Source organism: Camelus ferus, chromosome 2 (assembly GCF_009834535.1).
Source record: "Camelus ferus isolate YT-003-E chromosome 2, BCGSAC_Cfer_1.0, whole genome shotgun sequence".
Classification (NCBI taxonomy): Eukaryota; Metazoa; Chordata; class Mammalia; order Artiodactyla; family Camelidae; genus Camelus; species Camelus ferus.
Window position 1 is genome coordinate 72,123,712 of NC_045697.1, and position 15,259 is coordinate 72,138,970.

At 38.8% G+C, this 15,259-nt stretch overlaps 1 protein-coding gene and 1 non-coding gene across 5 annotated transcripts in view; one reads left to right on the forward strand and one right to left on the reverse strand.

Moving 5' to 3' along the window:
- Positions 1 to 1,181: 1,181 nt before the first annotated feature.
- NFKB1 (nuclear factor kappa B subunit 1) overlaps positions 1,182 to 15,259 on the forward strand; it is a 109,438-nt gene continuing 95,360 nt past the window's right edge. For 3 of the 4 annotated variants that reach the window (XM_032460770.1, XM_032460775.1, XM_032460779.1), the window contains exon 1: positions 1,182 to 1,708. The gene's annotated coding sequence lies outside the window, so the exon portion shown is untranslated. The remainder of the gene's footprint in view (positions 1,709 to 15,259) is intronic. The other variant, XM_032460758.1, reaches the window with a different exon arrangement.
- Positions 8,794 to 8,865, reverse strand: TRNAT-AGU. Its single transcript has one exon. It is a non-coding gene; the product is annotated as a tRNA-Thr (tRNA).

Sequence of the window (15,259 nt, forward strand, 5' to 3'; positions counted from 1 at the left end):
AGTCGTTATAAACCCCCTGAATTCTAGCTGTTCAAACAAATTCTGGGAGCTAAGTGAAACAGTTTGAAGGAGGATTGTTGGTTGGTTCCAAAGTCACGGCAGAGATTCACCCCAGATCCAATCAAATGGATCTCTGGTCCTCTGCCAAACACTCCACCAAGAATATTCTTATAACCCTGGGGAGGAAGGGAGGAGGGCAAGGAGTGGACATGAAGGGAGTATTGCTAGGGGCAATCTAATGCCATAGCAACATTGCCTGGTGATTTCTGATGTTTTAAAGTTGTTACTGAACTCAGTAGTGAGATAATTAACTCTAAAATATCTATTTTTGCCCAGGTTTCTTATTTAGGGAACTAATCTATCCCAAGGCACCCCAGTCCGTGCCTAGCACAGTGTCTGGCATGTAAAGCAGCTCAAACGCTAGTGACTGGTGAGCCCTGGGAGGCCCGTCTGTGGGTTCCAGCAGTGGTCTCTTCAGAAAAATGCGACAGATTCCCATCTGCCAGATTGGTATTTCTTTATGAACTGTGACCCAAAACCATTGCTCCCACCATCACTATAATTCCACCCACAGGAATTATCCTAAAGGCCTGACAAAGCCCTGTAAATTAAAGTTCTGAATGTCAAAACGAGGAGATGGGAGACCTCGCCAAAAACCAGTATTTGTTATGGACAAAAGTCAGTTATGCTATGGAAATTCCAGTTTAATCTGTGAAGAGATTTGAGAGTAACTGAGACCACTTAAATGGACTATACACATGAGATTTATTTTTATACACAGCATGCTTGGCTCCAAGCCGACCCATCATCCCCTCCAGATGCCGGGGCCTGTCTTTAGGGGATCTGGACCGCCCGACTCTTACAGCCGCACTGCCGCCGCCTCCGCGCCGCCCGCCTCCCGGGACGACTGGGCCCCGCCGGCGCTTCCAGGGGGCGTCCCGGTCCGCTGCTGCCCGCGGGGCTCTGGGAGCGAGGGCTGGGGAGCAGGAGCCCCGCAGGGGACCCCGGCGTCCGGGCGGTGGAACGCGCGCCCCGCAGCGGCCCCGAGGGGCGGGCGCCGAGCCGGCCGGCGAGGCCGGGCGGGGGGCGCACGGCCCCCCAGGAGTGCGGGCTTCCCCCACCCCCGGCGGCGACCCCACCTCCCGCCCCCGTGGCGTGCGCGCGTGTGTCCGTCTGTCTGTCTTCTCGACGTCAGTGGGAATTTCCAGCCAGGAAGTGAGAGAGTGAGCGAGAGAGAAAGAGAGAGAAGTGCACCAGCGAGCCGGGGCAGGAAGAGGAGGTTTCGCCACCGGAGCGGCCCGGCGACGCGCTGACAGCTTCCCCTGCCCTTCACGTCCGTCGGGCCTCTCGCCGCCGTCGCCGCCCTCGGCCTGCGCCCCGCCGCCGGCCCCGCTCCGAGCGCCCAGCGCAGCCCAGGCCAGAGCCGCCGCGGCCGGGAAGGCGGCGACGCCGCGGCCCCGCAACCGCGCGCCCGGCGTTCCCTCCGCCCGCGCTGCGGACATGGCGCGGCGCTGACTGGCCCGGAGAGACCGCGCGCCCGCCCGCCCGCCCGGACCCGACCCGACCCGGCCCGCCCCGCCCCGCACCCGCACCCGGACCCGCTCCGGCTCCGGCCGGCCGCCGCCTCTTCGTTCCCCGGCCCCCAGGCCCGCGCCGCCCCGGAGGGAGCCGCAAGCGCAGGGAGGCCGAGCGCGGACGCGCCAGCAGGGTAAGCCAAACTCGGGCGAGTGGGGCCGCGCCGGCGACTTGCGGCTCGACTCCCGCCGCCCACCCGCCCCGCACCCCTCCGGCCCCTCTCCGACTTCCTCATTCCTGCGCTAACCGCTCGGCCAGACCGTAGGAGGAGGTTGACAGCAGTGGAGAGGCACATGGGATCGGCGAGAGGGGAGAAAGGCACATCCGGACTCGGCACGGGCCGGAGGGCCGCGGCTGCCCGGGCCGTCCTTTCTCCTCCGTCCCTCCGCCGGGCGGGAACGGGAAGCGGAGGGGAACTCGGGCAAACTTTTTTGACATCCCCCCACCCCTGCTGGGGGTGGCTTGAGGGTTGAGGTGCTCTTGGGCGCGGAGGAGAGAGGGGAAGGTGGTTGGTGCAGTGCCGAACCAGATTTCACCTAAGGGCGTTCCATGAAATGAAAGCAGAAGTGCATGTCAGTCCTCTTGGCTGGGAAAGCCCTCCCCAGCTCCCCCAGACTGAAGCTTTATTCCTTGTCACGTACTTCCAGAAGAAGCCCCCAGTTCACATACACACCCTCACCAGGAAATGATACATTCACCTACTGTAGGACCTGTACCTTCGTTTTTAAAAACATAAGGAGGGCCTGGTACTAATCCTACAGGGCCTGGCATTTGAGAACGAAATTTCCCACTTAGAACACTTTTTTAGACACTCTAATTATGTGAAACACTTGAACAACGGCACCATGTGTTGTGCATGACCTCTAGAACAGAAATAATGATACAGACAAAACCTATCATAACATTTTAAAGGAATAAATTTTAAGAATATCTTGAGTTTCCGTATAGATTTTTGATAAAGTAGTCAAAACACCGTCTTTTCCTTCTTCAGAACTTGTTAGTAGATGTGCTGTTCTGAGCATAGAGATGACTGCGGTAGAAAGTGTATCTGGGAATGCAGAGTACTTTAACCAATAGAGTAAATGTTCAGATTATGCTCTGCCAATCTGTGGATTGAACAGGAATCACATGAGCAGAAATGGTGTATAAGAATCAATGGCCACACAAAATCTCTCATTTATTTACCATAGTGGGTTAGGAAGCTTGCAGGAAGATTGGTTGCTGGGTTGATTGATTTTGATGATCAAGATTTCAGACTTTCATGGGCTTCATTAAGTAGGGTTTTCCAGCATTGCAGCTAACTAAAGAACTATATTTAACTTAAAGATTTTATTATAAAGCCCATAATCTGAGAAAATGACTAGGGTATTATTAAAATATTTAATAGCCCTGTCAGAAATGTTCTACAACCTGGTGATCTTTGGTAAACGTTAACGCTTGGGATCTAAATGTTGAGTGCTTATTTTTCTAGCAAAATACCTCAATTGAATACTCCTGAGTAGTTTAAATTGCATTTGTGTTTGCTAACTGTGAAAGGAAATCCAATTAAAATAAAGCCTTTAGCTGAAGTATGTTGTTTTCCTGATTTTAATATTGTGCTTTCTAGAGATGAATCCCTTTACTATTTGATGCACTAAAGAAATTATGTAAATAACTTAAAGCAAAATATTTTTGAGCTTATGAACTTGAGAGGCCAGGGAATAAAAAGAGATTTGTTTCCTATAGCATTTTACATTTATGATGTAATTAAATTGCTGAGGTAAGAACATTTATGATAAATGGGAACATGAAATCTCCTGAAATTATTCATCTGTGTTGGTATACCTGCAACTCCTCAAAGCCCCCTGGAGCTTGTTTAGATAAAATGTCTTCCTGGGCCACAGCCTACTGGACAAATATGAACACAAAGAAAGACTCATTATGTGTAGATTTAATGCTGGCACTGAAATACTGCTTGCTGTGAATAGAAAACCACGTCTAACCTTGTTTGAAAGACTTTTAAAGAAAATATTGTAATCCAATTAGGGACTGGTGGTGATTTAAAAATCTGTTATCTTTGTTTTGAACTTTCAGTTTTATCTGATGTTCTGAAATTGGCATTCACATGGGCTGAACAAACGCCCCTGTTTTTCAAAGCCCGTTAGTAAATACTGGAGTATACATACAAAAATAGTTGTTCCCCTTTGTAAGCACTCCTTTGATCTTTGCACTTCCTTCTTACTTCTACCTCTTAAACAAGATCATTTGTAATGACTGGGTTGCACTTGGTGAAAGCTCAATTCGTCTGAAATGGGCAGAATTTTAGATTTAGAGAACACAGTCCTCATATTTCTCTTGCCATGTTTCTTGGAACAAATTGACGCCAGTCAAGAAACTAAGTTTATGCAAGTTGTTTTTACTACTGCTTTTAGACTTCCAGATAATTGATGAAGTCAGTTGCGACTCAGACTTCCAGGGATTGCTCATTGTGGTACATGGAAGGTCTCAATAAGGAATTGGCAGCTACAGGAATCTTGAATTATCATTCAATCAGCAAGCCCTTATTTTTACCTAATTTATGAGAGGTATTCCCCTGTTCAGAAGAGGTGAAAGTTCTGGCTTTTGGGGGAAGTGGTTACTTCATAACCTTCAATCAGTTTGAACTTGGGAGAAGTAAGAACAGTAGTTGGTATTTTAAAACAATAAATTTAAAAAATGGTATCTAAGTTTTTGTGTAGATTTTTGATCAGTTAGTCAAAATACCTTTATCTTCTTCAGAACTTAGTAGTAGAAGTTCTGTTCTGAACGCAGTCTGAGAGGACTGCAGTAGGAAGTATATCTGGGAATGCAGAGTACTTTTAACCGACAGAGTATAAATATTCAGATTATGTTCTTATACAGATTGACAGGAATCACATTAGCAGGAGCAAATGTTTAAGAATCAGTGGCTATGCAAAATTTCTCATTGATTTACCTCACTTTTAGTAGGAAGGTTGTTTTGTTTGGCTGATTGGTTTTCTGTTTATAAAATGAATCATATAAGGTTCTGGGAATTAATTCTCATTTGCCCTCTTGTATCTCCTATAAATGCTGAATTCCCCTGTCGTGTTCTTAGAGGTGAGCGGGTAAATCATCAGAAGCATACATACCCCTCTGAGTTGACCCTGTCACTGTTGAGGAGACCTTAAGTGTTTTAAAGATAGAGGCATTCATTCATTCATCTTCAGAGAGGAAAGCTGAGACTTGGAACATAGTTTAACAAGTCATTTTGGCTCCTTGACTGTGTTTTGTTTTGTTTTAATGAAAAAAATAAAAAGATTAATATTTGAAACCAGGTAATTTGGTAGAGTTAATCATTAGGGTAATATTACTAAGACACTTGTCTTTGTAATATTTCATTAATTAGTATCCAGTGCCTCACTGTTAGATGAAAAAAGTAGCATTTTTTTTTTCACGATGGTGAAATTGCTTCATACCTTTGGTCTCTTGTTTTAGAGAGGATTCCTGAGTGCAGATTAACATGCTCTCATGTTTTCAGGTGAGGTTGGTAGTCCTACTCTTGTGTATCAGCTAGTAGTTTAGAAAATAAGTTGTGACATAGCATCTTGTTGCTTCACTTCAAGTTTAAACCTTAACAGTTCTACACGAAAGTGATGTAAGATGTGATTTGTTAAGGAGTATAGACTCTTCAGAAGTATAGATTGTGGATGAAAATACTTTGTTAGATTTAGTGTTAATCATAATAAGATACCATTGTACTTAGAATTTTTATCATTGTATTTTGTTTTTAAAAGATCAATTATCATTCTCTCTATTTTTTACAGTAACTAATAGATTTAATTATCAGTAGTGCACATCTCAGCTGCTTTAATTTGTTGCCGGTTTTTGGAATTAGAATAATGGAATGAATGCTTTAATTCCTCATTACAAATTGGCTTACTACTTTTCACTTACTTTTCACTATTAGGCCAAAAATCTTATAACCAGGTTTTATTCTGACCCATACTTGCAACAGATATTAGTACATTTAATCTATAGACTCTATTTCTTTAAACTGTGAAAAAAAATCCGACTGAGGGAGCTTTAAAGAAGAATGTAGAGATTCTATATGGCTTATTCTTTAAAAAGAAGAGGAAAGTAACTATCTGAGAGAATTGAAATCCCACAGTTCTAGCTAAAAAGAAATCATATCTAATTTGTCTCTAATCTATACTGACAAATATCTGATGCTTAATTCTGTGCTTGTTGCTACATAGTGAGTAATCGATAACTATTTGTTGAATGAAGAAATCCCATAAGTTTTGCTGCATTTTGTTTGTTTAAAAAAGGGCAGTCATTTTCTGCAAGGAACAAAAATTACACTGTTTTACCTTGCCTTCTGGGAAGAAGAATCCAAAAGCTAATTCTTGCTTCCTAGATATCATATTCTTATCTAAAGAGCATTTGAAATTTATTAGAACAAATAATTTATTAAAAAGTACCCTGTGCCTTCCAAAAGGGAAGCATTTCATTCTGAAAGAGTTTATGAACTAGAAAAAAAAATAGCTTTTAGTTTGAAAGTTTTAGAGGCACTTATCAAGCAAGGTAATAAAGTAATTAAAATGATAAAAGGTGCTTATACAATTAAAAAATGTAACTTTGCAGCTATGCTAGAATTTTTCTGAGCTCCATTGAAACTGTAATTTCAGTACTAGCATCTTCAAAAAAAGAAACAATGCTACAAGCGCTACTTTGTAATCCAAAGATTGCTCAAGCCTATCTAAATTAATCAGTCAGAAAGTAAAATATGTTATGACATCCAGAATTAAATACTTAACGACCTATAAAAATTTGTGGGGGCTGGGGGCATTATAGCTGGAAAACCTCAGGATCAAGCACACAGCCCACAAGGATTACAGTTCTTTCATATTTTAATGACTTTGCAACACTACAAAACTTGGAGCCTCATCATGGGAGTATTTTGTTGATTATTTCTTATTTGTAGCATTTTCAGAAAATTGTCCTTGAAACTCCAAATCTAACCATTTATTCTCCGTGGGCATAATTTATTAAATGAAATATACCATCAGAACTGTAAAAGGACACAGTGCCAAACATTCCCAGTCCTGGTGTCATGCCCTCAGGGAGAGTCAGAACCATTTTATTGAAAACCCCTAGCTTCTGTCCACTGCTTTGCTGTCCACTTGATTCTGACCCTGACCTCTCTTCAAATCATTTCATTAACATACATTCAAGTTTTAAAAATTAATTTTAAAACTTGTTACAAGTACATCTATGTATAATCATTTTTGTTGTTGCCAACAAACTGAAGAAACTAAATGTTTACTTGTATAACAAGGGCATTGTAAAGCTGTCATTGTTGAAAAGTACCCTGAAATACTTGTTAGTTAAAATAATAAAAGAATCCAAGTACTCTGTAGCTTCCCTGTGAGAAGACTAGCAGAGAGCGATAAATTTTGCTATGTTCCATTATATAATCAGCTCAATCTGCAGCTTCTGGGCATAAACAAAAACACAAAGCTATAATGTTGTCTTAACCTTCACCATACCAGTCAAAAAATATGTAGGCAGTTCAAACATTTCATACTGGAAGATGAAGCTTTGGATTTTTCTTAGATTTAAGCCTTTTGATATATAAGATTCACATTAGCATTTGTATGTGACATTTTCTTTTTTTGCTAACTTGAACTAAAAAAATACAAAGCTTACGTTAAGTTAAGCACACTTCATATAAGGAGTTTAATTAACATTAAAAAATTTGATTGCCATAATGAATTTTGTTAGTCAAAATAGCAGTTATATTTTAAAATTATTTATTATTTTTATTATTCATTTTTTATTTGTCATGTGATTTACTAAACATATCATACTATATCTCAGTGTCAAGGCATACATATCCCTCATTTTTATCTCCAGAAGTCAATTCTAACATAATATCAATCATGAAAGAAAAAAAATTAAAAGTGATGACAGATTCCCTAATCAGCCTACCTAATCATTGATTCTTTGTCCAAGCCTGCAGTTCGTTTAAACCATGAAAATAAATTGCTCGTCTTAGAAAATATGCCTTCCAAGATAAGGATTTTAGGAATGAGGAGAATGACTATTTTTTAATATTTTAACGTGAATCCCTCACTCATGTTGTATTGATATTTGAAGGGCTTCTTTGACTGCCAGTTCTTAATTTAGGTATTGGTTTATTTACCAGGATTGAACCATTTATCAGTGTTTGATCATCAAGACTTGATTTATAAAGAGTGTCTTTTTCTTTTAAATGGGGGCTAGGTGTGGTGGTGAGGTCAAAGGAAAAGAATCCCTTATAGTGTGCAGCGTCTAGTATAATGCTGTCAATATAATGCAAACACCTTTATGACTTATAAAGTTGAAATAAAGACAGTGTGGAAAAATGGAAGGAGTGTGAATGGCTGTTCATATGGAGGAAATTTAAAGTAGAAAGGAAGAAACATGAAGGTAAAAAATAAAAGTTAAATTTAATCTCAAAAAAAGTGATCAAATGAAGGATAATGAAAGCATAGACAAAGGTTTGGGGGTGAGAGTCCTCTATAAAATTAGATCCTGGACTTTATCATAGAAAATATCTAGAAAAATAATCTAGAAAGTGAATCTGAATTCCAGAGAAAAGGCTAAAAATCTATATATCATGGATGAGAAGGGGAGGGTCGTAATGAAAAGAGTGACAGAGAGATTGCCCTTGAATAGAACTTTTTTATAGACATTTCACTGTGGCTTATCCTACTTTTGATTAATTGAAAACAATGGTGATTTCCCACACATTCTGAAGTCAGTTGTGTTGTTAAGCAGACCTCATTACATGAGGGAAGTTAACATCAGAAGCATGGTGTCTGACAATAGTTAGATGCGCTTCCTTGCTTTCATGCTATATCATAGCGTTCATTTGATACACTGTCTTTATGATTTCTCCATGTGTTTACACAGTTTCCCATTTGAGATATCTAACTGAACTTAACAAGCACACCTTGGAACATTTTAATATTTCCTAACTATTTTAAAGCATTGCTTTATCAGTCATTTACCTTGAAGTTCTTTTTTATGACGGGCAGGGAAAGTATCCTTTTTCTCTTAGAAAGTCTACCATAATAGCTAAGTAGGAATTAGTCCAAGTTGTTTAGAGAGGTAGTTCAATCTTGTGTTGAAGTAGATGGTTGATTTAGGGGGCAATTGTGCTATAATACGTATTTATTTATTTATTTATTTTAATGGGGGTACTGAGGATTGAACCCAGGACCTCATACATACTAGGCATGCACTCTACCATTGAGCTATACCCTCCCCCCATACTTACTAAATATGTGTTGAGCTGAAGGAGTCTAGTCATTCAAGGTAAGCCATAGAAAACAATAATTTATTGCTGAGGCACTTAATTATTGTGACATAGATGTCACCATCGGTATTATAATCATCATTCCCATCCACCAAATTGCTACTCCTAGCATATTAGGGAATACAGTTTTTAGCCCACCATGGTCCATTCAGTAGGTTTCTTACGCCAGAAATCTAGGAATCCATTCTTCACACTTACTCACCTATCTCCTCCAGTCTGTCACCAAGTTCTGTCAGTTCAGCCTCATCTCCAGAATCCATCCCTTCCTCATTGAATTTCTAGCTTTCATTTTTGCATTGTCTCCTGATGTCTTCTCTCCTGTTTCTATTCCATCCTTTATTCCGGCATAAAAGTCAGCTTTCCAAAGTGCAAGTCTGATCATGTCACAGTCATTGTATTTCTGAAATGAACCTCCATTGTCTTCGTAAACTGCTTCCTGCACACTTCACCGCATACCCTTGCTCCTCACCCACCCGCTATGTCTCAAGTCATCCATATCAATTTTCAGTTCCTTATCTGCCATGTTTTCTCACTTTGAATACCTCTGCATATGCACCCCCTGTGTGAGGAGTGCCCTTTCCTTCCCAGGCATGGTGCTAACTACTCAACCTTCAGGCGTGGCTTAGGCATCACCATCTCTCTGTCCCTTCTCCATTTGTTCTCCCCAACCTCCCCATAAGGAGTTGTGTGTTCCCAGTCCATATGCTCTTGACTTCTTATGCTTTCTAGACAGGAAATATCTTGAGGGCAGGGATTTTATCTTAACGTTTTATCTGCCCAGCACCCAGTAAGTTTGCTGTATGAATAAGTAAATAACTAGACAAAATATTGGTGGGCAGTGCTATTGATTAAGCTGTGTGACTCTGGGCAAATTAATTTCTCTGGGTCTCATTTTCTCTCTTTAAAAAAATGAGCAGGTTGGATCAAATGAGCATCTGCCTCTAAAATTGTTTCTTTGATTTAATAGTATTATTTGGATGATTTCAGATTTTCTTGCCATATCGAGGGAGTTCAACATAAGGAAAATGCATGTGAGAAGGTATAAAGACAGTTCTTGATTATCAACATGACAATATGAGGAACTGTACATTTTTGGATTATGAGTTATTTATGGTCCCAGTCTAGCTTCTTTCTGACATGTAGGGGTTTCTGGAGTTGTATCTTTTCATTATTAATTATTCTCTACTATGAACCCATGTTCATATTTCTCCAAAGAAATTGAAGGCAAACTTGACACAGTAATTGAATATAAAATTCACTATTTTGATTCTAAATTGTTTCGAGGTCTCACTAATTCTAACTATCTTTGGAAGAAGATAGAAAAGTGGAAGTGGTATGAGCTGAATCCTCATCAGTTATAGCAAGAACACAGTGTCTAAAATTGACCAGTTTAGAAAAAAGATATAAATGTAGTATTTAGAGATACGAAAAGAACCCCTAGGAAAACCAAAAAGAGAAAGCTAAGAGCGTTAAGTCAATCACTCAGAAAAGCAGGATTGGAGTTGGGAAATGGGATAAGCGAACCTTTGCTTTTTATATAAGCTCTTCCACCTTTGCATAGTAGGATTTCTTTTTTAACCATTAATTCATTTGAATATATGTTGAGTCCTTCCTGTGTGCCAGGTTCCAAGCACTGGGAATATAATGCTAAACAAGACAGAAATTTATAATTTCAGAGAGCTTATTAGATCATGAAATGTTTTTGGTTTAAATTTTTTTCTTTTTACGTTAGGCTTTTTAGAATTGAAGAATCACATAACTATAAAAATGCACAAATCATTAAGAATGCAGCATTAATGAATTATCTCAAAGTGAACACACGTAACCTGGGTAATGTTCTGGAAATAGAACGGTAACAGCACACCAAAAGCCCCATTTCTGCCCCTTCTTAGTCAGGATCCCTACCCTTCACTCTCATTTAAAAGGTTTCGCTAATGACCTTTGGATTACATATATGTTGATTCCGTGACTCATATTCATCTACATTACAAGTGAGAGTTGACCAGATGAATTCAGTATGCCAAGATGCTTCACATAAGTAAGAACTCTCCTATGGTTTAAAGCCTTAAAGGTAGTTCATTTCAGAGTTTCCTCACTGGACAAACTATGGAACTAAAAATACAAAACAAATCACATTTTCCCATTAATTTGTTATTTATGGGCTTGAGTAAATTGTTTGTTTATCGGCCAAGCAGTCGAGATCACTGACAGACAGACATGGGTGAAAGAAGTATTCTCGTCAGACCTTATCGGACATACAGGAGAGGGTAGTTCTCCTCTTTCTTCCTGCTCACTTTAGACGTTGATATCTGCATATGCAGAAAGACTTATCTACATGAATGGTCAGTGTGGAAAGCCCTTCATATCCAGATTCAAGAACTGAAAGGTCCCTTGCATAAGGCCTGGTTTTGAGGCTTGCAAATCATTATTTGTGTATGTGTGTAATTGGAAGGTGGTTGTAGTTATGTCTTCCAGGAAACCATTTTCCCCTTCCAGGCCAATTGTCACCCAGTCCATAGTCCACCGTATCCATAGAACCCAGTATTGCTGGTTCACATGATGATTTTTTTTTTCTCTCTTAAAACATAAAGGCTATATGTTTGTTGATATTAGAGAATTAATAAAAAATGAAAATCCAAACTAAAGTCATCATATTCAGATTTAAGAGGATGTGATCAGTTTCTGTATATTTGATCAAAAGAATATTAATCTCTAATTCATAATCCATGAGGTCTACTTCCTCCTCAGCCTGAAAATACAAATATTCCAAAATGGTGCTCAAGATAAAGGCCAGACATGAAATTAACATTTAGTCATACTCTATTTTTTTATTCAAGACTTAATTTTTTTAGAGCCAAGTTCACAGCAAAATTGAGGGGAAAGTGTAGATTTCCCATATACTCCCTGTCCTCACACATGCATAACCTCCCCCATTATCAACGTTCCCCCACCACAGTGGTACGTTTGTTGCAACTGATGAACTAAGTTGTGCATTTGGTGGGTCTGGACAAATGTATTATTATGTCTGTCTATCATTATGATATCATACAACAGTATTTTTCACTCTCCTAAAAAGCCCCTTTGCCTGTTTATACATGCTCCCTCACCATCACACTCTATTTTTAGAGAGGAAGAAATCTGTAGAATTAAAAATGTGGAAGCAAAAGTATCAGAACAAAGTCCAGTAAGTCCTGATGCCACCTGAATGAAAGACCTCAAACTCTGAGTAGATGTATTGAATTGGTTTTTATGTGGCAATGGAAGGAAGTCGTATCCCATGAGTGACCTCAGTTATAACATGGATGATCTTAGCTAACTTACTGTAATTTAAAGAACTTCCCTAGCTATACAAAATTATGTTCACCAGATTTTATCTTACTGTATCTAGTGTTAACAAAAAGAAATGTTTCTTGGAATGGCCATTTGATATACATGACACTTGTTTATAATATGATTAGAAAATGTCCAAAACATCTTTCTGATGTTAAAAATTTCAGTCACCTATGATTAAGAAAACACCATAGGCAAAGATTTGTTTCTTATAGAAAGCATTGGAATGCATTCCAATCACTTGTCTAAGAAAATCCTTGTCCCCCATGGTTACAGTGGACAAGATACAGCAAGAATTTAGATGCTTCTTTCATATGCGGGAATGAGGTTATATTTACTTTTTTTTTTTTATTATTCTAAGAGGCACACTCCTCCCCTTAACATCTTGGCTTAATTATATAAATTTGAGGATTTTCTAGGTATCTCTCTGTTCTTGGTTTTTAACTTAATTTCATTGTGTTTAGATAACATATCTGTATGCTTTCAGTGCTTTGAAGTTTTTATTTTGAGATAATTATAGATTCTCAGAAAATTGCAAAGATAATACAGAGAGGTCCCATGTAGCCTTTACCCAGTTTCCCCTAGTTGTTACATCTTACATAATTGTAGTACAGTATCAAAACTGGGAAACTGACATTGGTAACGACCAGTGTATATAGTACTATGCCATTTTATCACTTGTGTAGATTCCTGTCAGTGCTTTGATTTTTGAGACTTGTTTTATGGTCCAGCATATAATCTGTCTTGGTGAATGTTCCTTGCGCACTTGAAAAGGATGTAGATTCTGCAGTCATTGGTGAAGTATTCTATATATGCACTTAGGTTAATTTGGTTGCTGGTATTGTTCCTAAACTTTCTATATCTTTACTGATGTTCTTTTGATTTGCTTTTATCAACTACTGCAAGAAGAGGGTTAAAAATCTTAACTGTTAATTGTGGCTATTTCTGTTTCTTCCTCTAGTTGTGCCACTTTTTGCTTCATGTATTTTGAAGCTCTGCTAATATGTACGTATACTTTGCAATCATTGTTTCTCCATGATGGTATGACCTTTTATTCTTATGAAATAATTCCTCTTAGTCTCTGGTAATATTTCTTCTTTTAAAGTCTACTGTATCTGATATTTTAACGTAGCCTTTTTAAACTTTTTTTTTTAGGGAAGGGTTAGGTTGGTTGGTTGGTTTGTTTTAATGGAAGTCCTGGGGATAGAACCCAGGACCTTGTGCATGCTTCCACTGAACTATACCCTCCACCTAGCCTTTTTTAATATTTATTGTTTCTGTGGTATAACTAGTATAACATTCCCTTCTTATACTTTTAAACTGAGTCTGTAATATTAAAGTGTAACTCTTACAAAAACCATATCCTTGGGTCTTGCTTTTTTGCCCAGTCTCACCATCTCTACTTTTTTATGGGTGAGTTTAGGCTGTTAACATTTAATGTAATTGTTGATTTGGTTGGATTTAAGCCCATCATCTTGGTAGTTGTTATCTGTTTGTGTCATCTTTTCTTTATTCATTTTTTTCCTTTCCTGCCATCTTTTGAATAAATCAAGTTTACTTTTTAAATTGCATTTTATCTCCTTCACTGGCTATTTTTTAAAGTGGTTGCTTTAGGGATTACAATATGCATAATTGAGTCTACCATGAATTAAGGCTACAATGTGTCATGTGTAATGTACGAACGTGGCAGTGGTTTACTTCCATTCTCTGTGCTGTTACTGTTATACGGCTTGCTGCTGCATAGGTTACAAACCCCAAAATGTATTGTGATGTTTCTTTTGAACAGCAAACAAGAAAAAAGTCTTATCCATACACATGTATTCATCATTTTGGTGTTTTTCATTCTTTCATGTATGTCCAAAGTTTCTATCTGGTACCATTTCCTTCGGGCATGAAGAACTTTTTTAACATATCTTTTAGCAAGCTTGCTGATGACAGATTCTCTCAGCTTTTGTTTATTTGAAAAATGTCAGTTTCATCTTTATTTTTAAAGGATATTTTTGCTGAATATAGAATTGTTCACTAATTCCTTTTTTTTCTTTCAGCCCTTTCATTGTTTTTGATGAGAAGTCAGCCATCATACTTACTGTTGTTTGCCCTTGTCCCTGGATGCTTTTACGATTTTTTTCCTTTAGCATCAGTTTTTAAAAGTTTGGCTCTAATATGACTACCTATGGCTTTATTTGCCTTTATCCAACACGGGGAATCTTTGAGATTCTTGGATCATAGGTTGATTTTTTTTTTTTTAAATCAAGTTTGGAAAATTCTCCACCATTATGTCTTCAAATATTTTTTATTTTTTCCTCTCTCTTTCTAGGACTCTAAATTACACATGTCAGACCACTTGCTGTTGTCCCATAAGTCACTGAAGGTGTTTTCATTTCTTCCTGCCTTTCTTCCCCCTGCTTCACTTTGAATAGTTTTTATTGCCCATTGTTCAAGCTTATGGATCCTTTCTTCTACATTGTTCAATATGCTGATAAGTCTACCTAGTAAAATTTCATTTTAGTCCAGAATTTTCCTTTTTTTTTCTTTTTTAATAGTTTTCATTTCTCTGCTGAGATTTCCTATTTGTTATCTATTATGTCCGTATTTTCCTTTACATTCTTCAACAATTGCTGTTGTCAGTTTTAAAGGCATTGGCTGCTAATTTTATCATTTGTATCATTTTTTTCTTCTGAGTCATATTTTCCTACTTCTTTGCATGTTTTGTCATTTGTTGTTGTTGTTGTTATACATTGTGGGTACCACATGGCAGAGTATCGATTTTTGTCTTCCTTTAAAAACTCTGGAGTTTTGTTGTAACAGTCAATGAATTTACTTGTGGATCACCTGGTTTTATTAAGATGAGTTTAGAGTAGCCCTTAACCCTAGGGTATGTCCCTTACTCCCACTGCGTGGTCTTAATGGGAGCACAACTGAATGTTCAGATTGTTAAGTGTCGTCTCTTCACCCTAGATGGTTGGAACTTCAGTGTCTCTCAGAAGTTCCAGGAACTTCTGGAATCTCAAA